Genomic DNA, 11,140 nt, shown 5'->3' with positions numbered 1-11,140 from the left:
GGTGCAAGCACCTTACTGCTGAACCATCTTTCTGGCCCACCGTCTAATTTTTCTGAGGCAGGTTCTCCCAAGGAACCCAGAGCTCCTGCCTCTGACTAGGCTGGGCTGCCACTGAGACCCCACCATCCACACACCCGTCTTTACTCCTCAGTGAGGGGATTCCAGGTGTGGACTCACACATCAGGTCTGTGTGTGGGCACTGGCGAGCCAGACTCAGGTCCCGACGCTTGAGCAGCAAGCAATCTGTGCATCTCCCTTTTAAAGTTTATTATTATTCTACGTGCACATCTGTATGCATGCGAATGAGTGTCTCAGCACATGTGTGGAGGCCAAAGGGTGACTTTCCATCTTCACCTCCCACCTTGTCTCTGACACAGGGTCTTTCTTGATTCTGACGCTCAGCAGACTCTAGGTTAGCTGCCCCTTGAGCTACAGGGGTGAGTCTCCTGCCTTAGTCTTCCATTTTTGCCAAGGACACAGTACAAAGTATGAGTCACCATGCCTGGCTTGAACCCTTTAAAAACTGTTGTTTAGTGTCCAAGTGGGTTACACAGTAATGGGAAGAGGGACTGCCTCTGTCATGAACTGATTGGCCTGCTCTTTGATCACCTCCCCCTGAGGGGGGAGCAGCCTTCCACAGAAGATGACAATGCAGCCATTCCTGATGAGATCTGATAGACTAGGATCAGAAGGAAGGAGAGGAAGACCTCCCTTATCAGTGGACTTGGGGAGGGGCATGCGTGCAGAAGGGGGAGGGAAAGTGGCATTAGGAGGGGAAGAGGAAGGGGTTTATGGGGGGATACAAAGCGAATAAAGTGTAATTAATAAAAATTAAAATAAAAAATAAACGTTAACAGTTAAAAAAAACCAAAACTGTTGCTTAAAGGGTTTTTTCGAGGGTTATCCAGGAAAGGTGGTGCTGTGTTTCAGGGTGGGCCTCATTCATTTCTCCTTCGTGGTGGAGACATCTGAAGGTCAAAAACTAGAGTCTTAGCTGGTAATAAGTGATAGTTTGTGGGTCACTGTGTCCCAGGCACTGGGCTAAAATTTTGTGTTTAATAATCACCACCATTTTGGAATAACTTCTGTTTTCAAAGTGAGAAAACGGAAGAGACTGGCTGTGTGGAGCGTCACGCAGCGGAGCCAAGGGCTTTCAGTCCCTTTTTTTTTTTTTTTAACTTTATGTGTGTATGTTCTTGAGCACATGTACAAGAGCCCAAGAATATCAGATGAGGTACCTTTAGGAGGTATCTCTAGGAGTCACAGATAGTTGTGAGAGCAGTGAGCCACCTTGTGGGTGCTGGGAACTGAACCCCGGTCCTCTGCAAAAGCAGTAAGTGCTCTCAACCACTGGGCCGTGTCTCCAGCCCCTAACAGTGGGTTAGAACACAGAGCACAGCTACCCTGTCCCTCAGCCATGCTTTCCTCATTTTCTTGCTGTGGCTGTGGTTCTCTAATGTGTTCTATGAAACCAGGAAACAGTAAATGCACATTTAATCTTTGACAACTCTTTGACATGTTTCCAGAGCACTGAACTGGACTTCAGGCCCCTAACATAATTCAACAGGGTTCTGAAGTCAGCCTCCTGTGCCCCGGCCCCCCGGCCCCCTCCAACCTCCTGTCACGAAGGGACTATGTCTCCCTGGCAAGCCACAGCGTGAGGCGTTCCTCATGGTGCCTCCCTGTCCTCGGCACCTGTTGCTGGGGCCAGGCACAGAGGAGGCACCGTTGATGCTGATCTGTGTGAGATGCCACTTTGCCATGGACTCAGGGCAGTGAGAAATTTGGAATTTTGGTTTCTTTATACACAGAAATATTATAAGAATATGTTTTCAAAGCTGGGTGTCATGGCACGTGCCTTTAATCCCAGCACTCAGGGAGGCAGAGGCAGGTGGATCACTGTGAGCTTGAGGCCAGCCTGGTCTACAAGGCAGGACTACACAGAGAAACCCTGTCTTGAAAAACCATATATATATATATATATATATATATATATATATATATATATATATATATATATATAGTATGTTTTCATTTTAATCCCAGGTGTTAGAATATAGGGCTGCTTCACAGCAGCTGACTATGATTTGCCTCATGCTCTGGCAGAGGCATGGTTTCACCAGCTGCTCATTGGTTTTATGATTGTGTGACATTCAGAATCCTGGGAACTTTTCAGAGGATGTATAAATGCTAGAGACCCAATAGGTGGGTTATTTGTTGGTTGGTTGGGAAGTAGTTGGTTGCTGTTGGGCACAGTTTTAAAGTAGTCATGAGAAAAGAAGAAACAACAAGAAGAAATTAGATGCCCTGACTATGAAGATCAAATCTGCCCCAAGGAGCTCCATGACCTCAACGTTATTGAACAATAATGTTGCCCCCCTTTTAACACCTGACTTTATTCAGGGATCTCTTCCCTTTCCTCTTTATCTTTTTTTTTTTTTTTTTTTTTGCTCGTGTCTACTGTCAGGGGTTGAAAGGGAAGAAGAGAAGGGATGGAGAAGGTGGAAGGAAGAGGAACCCACACAGTAGCTAACAGTGGCTCAGCATACAGCTTGTGCACAGAGCACATGGCAGGGGAGGCCAGAGAAGACTGTCCCCACAGGACAACCACGGATCCCTCCCTCTCTCATTTCTTTCTACCAGCCTATCTGCTTTTTTGGAGCTCTTATCTGTGAGGAGGCAATTTAATCCTCCTTCATGGAATCCAAAAGTCATAAACCCATTCTCTGGGGAGCTGGGGTAATAAGAAAGAGCAAAGTTTAGTATTACGCTCAGATAAGAGGCTTGTTTAAACAAGATCACACACAAAGGCCAGGCTGATCCCCACACCCATCGCTCCTCTGCTCCCCCTCCCTCCTCCAGCTTGCAAGATTTGGAGTGTGTCATCCATTCTAGGGCCACACTCCAGCTCCAGCTCCCACCAACATAGAGCTTTCAAGGACACACGTGTTTCCCGGTTGCTCTCTGACCTCTCTACCTGAAGTAGAACACGGCACTGGCTCATTTGCATTTTGAAACTAGAGCAAAGTTCAATACTGTGGCTGGTTCCAGCGGCTCGGAGTTGCCTGGCCTGAGTCAGAAAAAAGCAGACAGTAGCAACCTGGAGACTGGTTCTAAGACTGCAGCCACACAGAGTCTGCAGAGGGCTTCCCTTTTGTCGGTTCCTGCCCCCACAACCCTGGAGACAATCTGGGATGGAAATAGCAGAGAAAAGGTGTGTGAAGATCGAAGTTGGCTGTTTCCCCGGCAGCACCAGAGCTGTGGATGACAGTGTAAGCACACAGGCAAGAACTGTTCTGCCCCAGTGGGAAGGGCAGCAGGGTGATGGGTTGTTATAGTCTTTTATGCCACAGAAATGGTTCACCCATGCCTTCCACCTGCAGATCTGTCAGGCAGTGTTAATGTGGGGTACAGCCATTTGGGAAAGTCAAATGAGGGTACACACCTCTGCCTTGCACTAGGCTGGCCTTGACAGGCTGCAGTCCCCCAGGCTACCCCAGGCTTGCCTTTACTGGCTGCAGGCTTCCAGGCTACCACAGGCTGGCCTTCACAGGCTGCAGGCTCCCAGGCCATGGTGAGGACTGGGTGCAGGTGCCATTGAAGGGCAGGAAGCAAGGACTCCTGCCACCAGAAATCATGGGAGGACCCAGAGCTTCAGGCAGAAAGGCTAGGTCCCTACCCTGATTGCAGGATTTTAGGCCAGGGCCCAGCAAACCCTTTTCATGACATTTTTTGTACATTCCAAGCATCTGAAAGTGCTTTTGTCTCTAAATACTGAGGACAACAAAGGCCTGTTGTGGGTGTAGGCTTGGAAAGGGAAACTTTGCCTGATGAGTCCAGCTCTGCCTGTCGGCTTCAGCACTGATGTGGTCAAACAGGATCAGGAGGAGGGTGGCTTCTGGGTTCCCACACATGGCTGCTGTCGCATGCCCAGCACACACACGTGCGTGCTTGTGGCGTACACACACACACACACACACACACACACACACACACACATCACTCAGCCAACTGTTACTGCCCACACTCTTGGGACAGTCACAGCAGCTGCAGCTCTAAGGTCTGTGGGAAGGCAGTTAGCTCTTCAGGAGATGACTTACTTCCTTAGTTCGCTTTCCCTGGGGCCAGTATAGGCACACAGTGAGCTACAGCTTGCCTGTGGTCACAGCCAGCCTCACAGCACCTACCCATGAGAATGTGAGGCAGGTTTGGGTGTTGCGCAGAGATAGAGCACTTGCTTAGCATGAGCAAAGTCCTGAGTTTATTCCCCAGCACCTGACACAAACACACAAACAACACACACATTAAAGTGCTGGGCAGCCCTGAGGAAGGATCTGTTTTTCCACAAGTCTGATCTAGCTAGGGTCCCTTCAGATTCATACTATTCATGGGCTGTGGAAAGCTGAGGCCACCCACAGAAACAAGTTACATGAAAGAAAGCATTGTGGCCTGGGGAGTGAGGACTGGGGGAGGGAAAAATCCCACCCTTCTCCCTGTTCTCTGATAATTGCCATGGGATTGGGTGTTGGTCAGGCTTTGGTCAGAGGGGGCCAGTGAGATAGCTCAGTGGCCATCTGAGGCTACCATCACCAAGCCTGATGACCCAAGTTCGCCCTGGGGGAGCCACGTGGTGGAAAGCGATAATTAACTCCCCCATATTGTCCCTTGGCCTCCATCCACACGTGATGGGCATGTACCCATCCATGTTGTCTTGGTTAAGGTTTCTCTTGCCCTACTAAGACACCATGACCAAAAGGGACTTGGGGAGGAAAGGGGTTATTACGCCTCACAGCCCATCATTCTGGAAAGTTACGGCAAGAACTCAAGGAACTGAGGCAGAGGCCATGGAGGAATACTGCCTAGCTTGCTCGTCATGGCTTGCTCAGCCTGCTATTTCAAGCCCCCATGACCATCAGCCCAGGGGCGGCACCACAAGCACTGGGTTAGGCCTTCCCATGTCAGTCATCAGTCAAGAAAGTCAGCACAGGCTTGCTAACAGGCCTATCCTATAGAGGCATTTTCTTGATTAAGATTCTTCTTTGCAAATGACCCTAGTTTGTGAAAGTTGGTGTAAAAACTAGCCAGCACACACATACACGCAAATACACATACACAAGCACACAATAAATAAAATGTAATTCAAAAATTCTGTGGGGCTGGAAAGGTTGCTCAGTGGTTAGAGCACTGGATGCTCTCCCAGGGGGTCAAGATTCTATTCCCAGCACCCAGACGGTGATTCATAACTGTCAGTGACTCTAGTAACTGGGTCCAACATCCTTTTCTGGACTTGAGGGCACCAGGAATGCCTGTACACAGACATATATGTAAGCAAAACACCCATACCTATAGATAAAAAGATAATAATAAAATGAAATCTTAAAAAAAAAAAAAAAAAGCCCTGGCTACTCTTCTAGAGGACCCAAGTTCGCTTCCCGCCACCCACATGATGGTTCACAACTGTCTCTAAGCCCAGTTCCAGGGGGTCCAATGCCCTTGTCTGGTTTCTGTGGGCACACACAGGTGGTTCACAGACAATAAAAATGGATTGTAAAAAAAGAGGTGGGGTGGGCAGTGGTGGCGCCGAGTTCCAGGCCAGCCTGGTCTACGGAGTGAGTCCCAGGACAGCCAGGGCTACACAGAGAGACCCTGTCTTGAAACACAAACCAAAACAAAACTGAACAAAAATAAAATTTGTTAGAGGAAAAAAGCTTTTTATTACCAATGAGCTAGTTTATTTCTTCATTATTCATTTGTCATTTTATTGGACCTTGTAAATGGAACAAGCCAACCCATTTCCTGTACTGCTAGTAGGGCCGTCAGCTCTCAAAGGTAGTAATTAATGTGTCCTGGCACATCTTAACGAATGCCTGATCCCATCTGTTTGAACATGACAGGCTATCTTTGTGCTGTGTGCTCTGTGGACCTGGTGGACCAGAGGGAGTTGGGAAATGGAAGTATCATTCCTGGTTCTGCCTGACTGACCAGTCCTCTCTTGGGCAAGTCGTCCCTCTCACCAGACCTCCATTTCCTTGTTTGTGAACACTCTGTGAGCCTCCCAAACCTGCCTGGTGTGGAATCACCTGGTGTGCTGGCGAAACCCAGACTCCAGAGCCCTCCGTGGGCAGGGGTGGGGCGTGGGCCAGAATCTGGCTTTGTTTGGTTTGGTTGAGTCTTTGGAGACAGAGTCTCATGACTTGTTATGTAGCTTAGGGTGACCTTGAACTCAGAATCTGCCTGCCTCAGCCCACCCCCACCTCCTGCCAAGGCCTGGGATCACAAACATGTGCCCATGTCTGATGTATCTTTTGCTTTGGTAGTGGGGACTCGCTCAGTCTGGGACTGCAAGCTTGTCAGGGCAAGCACTCTGCCAACCATTTTTGTAGTTTTTTTGTCTTGTCTTGTTTTGACTTATTGAAAGAGTCTCCCTATGTTGTTCAGGTAGGCCTTTACTTGCCATCTTCCCACCTTGGCATCCTAAGTAGCTGGGATTACAGGCCTGCACCGCTGGGCTGGGCTGGAGTCTGTGTCTTTGAGCCAACCAGCCCAGAGTGTTCTTTATCATCTACCACATTTGGAAACCATGAGCACCAGATGGTTGCTAAGGGCTCAGACTATGCTATGATCTGCAATTTATAAAAATAGTCTTCTAGAAAAAAACCACGAAGCCGGGAGATGATTCTACCACAAAATGTCTCCCATTTCCTGTATATAGTTTACGAGGACCCTCAGCTTCCCTTCATAACACGAGTGGCACACTTTGCAATGCCCTGTGAAATGGAAGCCCAGCCAGGGGTTCCTTCCTAGGGTAGCTTTTGGCTGGATTTTTGCCAGGGCCCAGCCCTCCCCACACGGAGGTTGAAATTCTTTGGGACCTCAACAAGTATTTCTCCAGACTCCTGCATGACTCATCCCTCAGTCTCTTGGGTGTTAACTGCAGTGTCATTTTGCTTATCAGTGAAGCTTTCTGTAGGACTAAGGCTTGAATCTGTTATCCTCCTTTTCAGCTTGGCTTTTCTCCTTGGAACCATCCAATCTACTGACTATTTCATCCGTCTATGTTTTTTGCCATGTGTTTGGTCCCCGCTATAATCCTCAGTACCCATCCTAGAATGGAGTATATGCTCAATAAATATTTGTAGCTTCAATCAATGAGATATTTGCTGGATGAACCAAGGAATAAATAAACGACTCCTAGGAATGGTCTCAGTGTTTGGTCTGTGGGAACTCTATCTCCAACTCCCAGCCGGGGTCTAGCGTTCCAGGAGATATCCCTCTTACCTCCTGACTCATATATGCGGTAATTGCTACACACTGTACTAAGCTGTTATCCTTGCTGTCCTGGACTAGTTGCAGCCTTTGATTACAGTTGTACCCTCCCTCTTCTTTCTCTTTCTTGCCAGCAGGATCCAATGAGAACCCAGACCAGGTGGTGGTAGCACACACCTTTAATCCCAGCACTTGGGAGGCAGAGTGCTACAGAGTGAGTTCCAGGACAGCTAGGAGTACACAGAGAACCTCTATCTTAAAAACCAACCAACCAGCCAACCAGCCAACCAACCAGCCAACCAACCAGCCAACCAACCAACTAGCCAACCAACCAGCCAACCAACCAGCCAACCAGCCAACCAACCAACTAGCCAACCAACCAACTAGCCAACCAACCAACTAGCCAACCAACCAGCCAACCAACCAACTAGCCAACCAACCAGCCAACTAACCAACCAACCAGCCAACCAACCAACCAACCAACCAACCAACCAACCAACCAACCAGCCAATCAACCAATTAACCAGCCAACCAACCAACCAGCCAACCAACTAACCACCACAGAAAACTCAGTCGTTTGCTCCACAGCCACACTCATGAAGCTTTCTCTAAAAACAATTTTCTTATTAAACAGAAGGGAGGGCTGGAGAGATGGCCCAGTGGTTAGGAGCTTATACTGCTTTTGTAGAGGACCTTAGCGTGGTCCCCAGCTCTCCAATAAGGTGGCTTGTAACTCTGGCTCCAGGGGGAACCTGGGCCTCTGGTCTCCTCAGGTACCTATATTCACAGGCAAAATACACCCCTTCCATAATTTAGAACAAACAAACAAACAAACAAACAAACAAACAAAACCCGAAAGTGGTGGTGCATGCCAATAATCCCAGCACTTGGGAGTTGGAGGCAGGAAAATCAGGAGTTCAAGGCCAGCCTGGGCTACACAGGAAGTTTAAAGCCAGCCGGAGTTATAGGTGACCCTATTTTTAAAAAGGGGTGCAGAGGCAGGCAGATCTCTGTGAGCTTAGAGTCAGCCTGGTCTACAAAAATGAGTTACAGAACATCCATGGCTGATAGGGGACACTGTCTCAAAAACAAAACAACCCCCTTCCCCAAAGAAGGGGTGAAGTGGGTGTACTCAGGAGACCAAAACTAGGACAGGAAGGTTCAGATTTGCCTGGGTACACAGTAAGTTCCAGGACACCTCAAGCTACAGAACAAGACCCTGCTTCAAACACAGAAACACATAGATTTATTTTGTTTCTGATGGTCCTGGAACTCACTTTGTAGGCCAGTGTGGCCTCAAACTCACAGAGATCCACCTGCCTTTGCTTGCCAAGTGCTGGGATCACAGGGGTGTGCTACCATACCTGGCAAATAAATTGATTTTAAAAGAGGAGAGCCTAAGGTGTTAGTTGAGGTTAAAGAGCTCACCTTGTATCTGAGGGGCCCTAGTTCTAATCTCTAACAAATCAAACAAAGCAAGGACAAACTGCCACTGGGGTCCACCTCTCACCTAAAGGCATGAAGAATTACTAACAGGACCATGAAAGAAAGGAAATTAAGCAGAGATCGTTAACCAGAAAACTAGCTTTTTTTGCTCCTTCATCACCATTGGCCTATCTTACTGTAAGCGACGTCCAAGTTAGGGAAAGTGCTTCCCTGCAGGAAGGATTGATCATTGTCAAAGGGACAAGGCCAATGGGGAATTGTGAGAGGAAGGCCCAGGAGCTCCAGGAGAAAAGGCAGAGGGCCTTTTACTTCAGGTGCATTTTGTTTCCTGGACTGTTCTTGAACATGATTTCTTTGTGCCTCCAGTGATAAACATTTACATTCAATTCAAAGATTTGTTTATTCTTGGTGGATGTCAGAGCATAGCCATGGAACCCAGGCTGGTGACTGCACGCTGAATCTGGACACGGCCTTGCTTCTCTGCTTTCCCAGATAGAATCTACAGTATGTGCCAGGCAATTGTGTTTAAATTGACCTGTCTTGACAAAGTTCTGGGAAAGGGCTACTCTGTCAATATTTAGTATGCACTTATGATACTCATTTACATGGTTTTCTGAACTCAAACAACTTTCCTTGGACCATTGCTTTCTTTGTTTCATATATGTATAAAAGTGCAGTGGAACCGAAATAAATACTGTAGCCCGCCCCTTCTTAATGCCCTTTTCTAGTCTCCTCTGTACCGGGTACACTTTTGATATACTTACATTCAGGCAAATGCGCGTACCCAAAATATTAAAATAAATAATTCTAAACTAACAATAAAATCAGTTGAGTATGGTGATGCTTGCCCATAATCCCAGCACTTGAAGATCAGGACATTGAGGTCACCCTTACCTACAGAGTGAATACGAGGTCAGCTTGGGCTACCTGAGACTACGTTTGGAAAAAAGTGGGGAGAAGGTTGGAGACGCAGTTCAGCTGGCAGTGTTGATCTCAAATGCACGCACCCAGAATCCAGAAGGCACAGTGTTGTCTTCTATTACTCTCTGCCTATCCCTCTGAGGCAGGGTTCCCTGTGCCTGGGCTCACTACCAGCTCTCCTGGAAACCAACAAGCTCCAACTGGGTTACATGTTGGTACAATGAAGCCAGGCTTGTGTGGGTGCTGGGATTTGAACTCTCCATGTTCATGATTACAGAAGAAGAGCACTTAGCTGCTGCACCATCTCTGTCATCCTGTCTCTCAGTTTTCTATGCTGGTCTTAGGCTCCTGTATTGGAAAGTCAGTCCTGCAGTCTGACCCTCTTGTACTTTTTACAAGTAATTTTTCCCTTTGTTTTTCAAGGGTTCTATTTGAGTTCCTCTTCAATAAGCCTGTGATGTGAACTGGGTTATTTTTAGCCTGCTTTAGATATGAAGAGACTGAAGCACAAGATGATTGATTACATGTGAATTATGAGAACTACACAATCGGCCCCAGAAACACCAATACCCGTAACAGCCGCTCAGGACCCAGCATCAGCCCTGAGTTTATGCAGATTTCCTCTCTTTTCCTTTACGCGTGTGTTTATCTTATCTTTGTAGACTAAGAGTTAGCTTGCTTCCCTTTTGCTGTTTATTTATCCCAGGCTGGCCACAAAGTCACTTTGTGGCCAAGATTGACCCTGAACTCCTGATCTCCCAAGTGCTAGGATTATGGGGCGAGGGCCACCGCAAGCAGCTCAGTCGCCTGCTCCTGCGCAGGGAACCGTTAGAGCAACTGAAAGGAACTCGCTTTAAATAAAAAGAAAAAACCCTGGGCTGTGCCTTCACCTGAGGTAGAGTGAGGATCTGCAAGTGGGAAAGGCAAAGGGGAAGCAGAGGAGGTCCAGGCACCACTGTGGAAGCCCGAATGTCGCCCCCGGGCCCGGCTTCCTCAGTCACCCGTGGGTGCAGAGAGCTGGTTGCAGAATGAAGCCTGGAAACCAACCCCTGAATTCTTGGCTCTTAACCACGCACATGTGTGTGTAAGCGCATGGCTGGGGGTAAAATGCTGACTTTTCTTAGCTTTAACCAGGGTCAGTAAACTGAGAAATACAGTTTAACGTTAGCATCTGGCTGTGTGTTCTGAGCTTTCTTGTGTATGCATTGAGAATCCACTGGATTTTTTGGGGGGAGGCAGGGGAGCAAGGTCTACTGTGCAGCCCTAACTGGCCTGGCACTCACTGTGTAGGCTAAACTAGTCTTGAACTTGTAGAGATCCACTTGCCTCTGTCTCCTGAGTGCTGGGAATAATGCCATGCCGTTGCTCTTTTGAGGAGTAAGATCTGCCTTTTCTACGTGTCCTGAGGGTCATCTCTGGTCAAGTATTGAGAAACCACTGTTCCTGTCATCAGTAGATCTGCAGAGACTTCATTAGCTTTCGCTTCTTGGCGTCTGGTTTGCAAAAG

At 47.9% G+C, this 11,140-nt stretch overlaps 1 long non-coding RNA gene across 1 annotated transcript; it reads left to right on the top strand.

The window, feature by feature from the left end:
• Positions 1-2,944: 2,944 nt before the first annotated feature.
• LOC129687039 (uncharacterized) lies at positions 2,945-9,422 on the top strand. Its single transcript, XR_008721729.1, has 2 exons — positions 2,945-3,272; positions 7,404-9,422. It is a non-coding gene; the product is annotated as an uncharacterized LOC129687039 (long non-coding RNA).
• Positions 9,423-11,140: the final 1,718 nt, after the last annotated feature.

This window comes from Psammomys obesus, unplaced genomic scaffold, assembly GCF_907164565.1.
Source record: "Psammomys obesus unplaced genomic scaffold, mPsaObe1.curated_primary_1811, whole genome shotgun sequence".
Classification (NCBI taxonomy): domain Eukaryota; kingdom Metazoa; phylum Chordata; class Mammalia; order Rodentia; family Muridae; genus Psammomys; species Psammomys obesus.
Note: the sequence above shows the minus strand (reverse complement) of the source record. Positions and strands in the feature narration are given on the sequence as shown.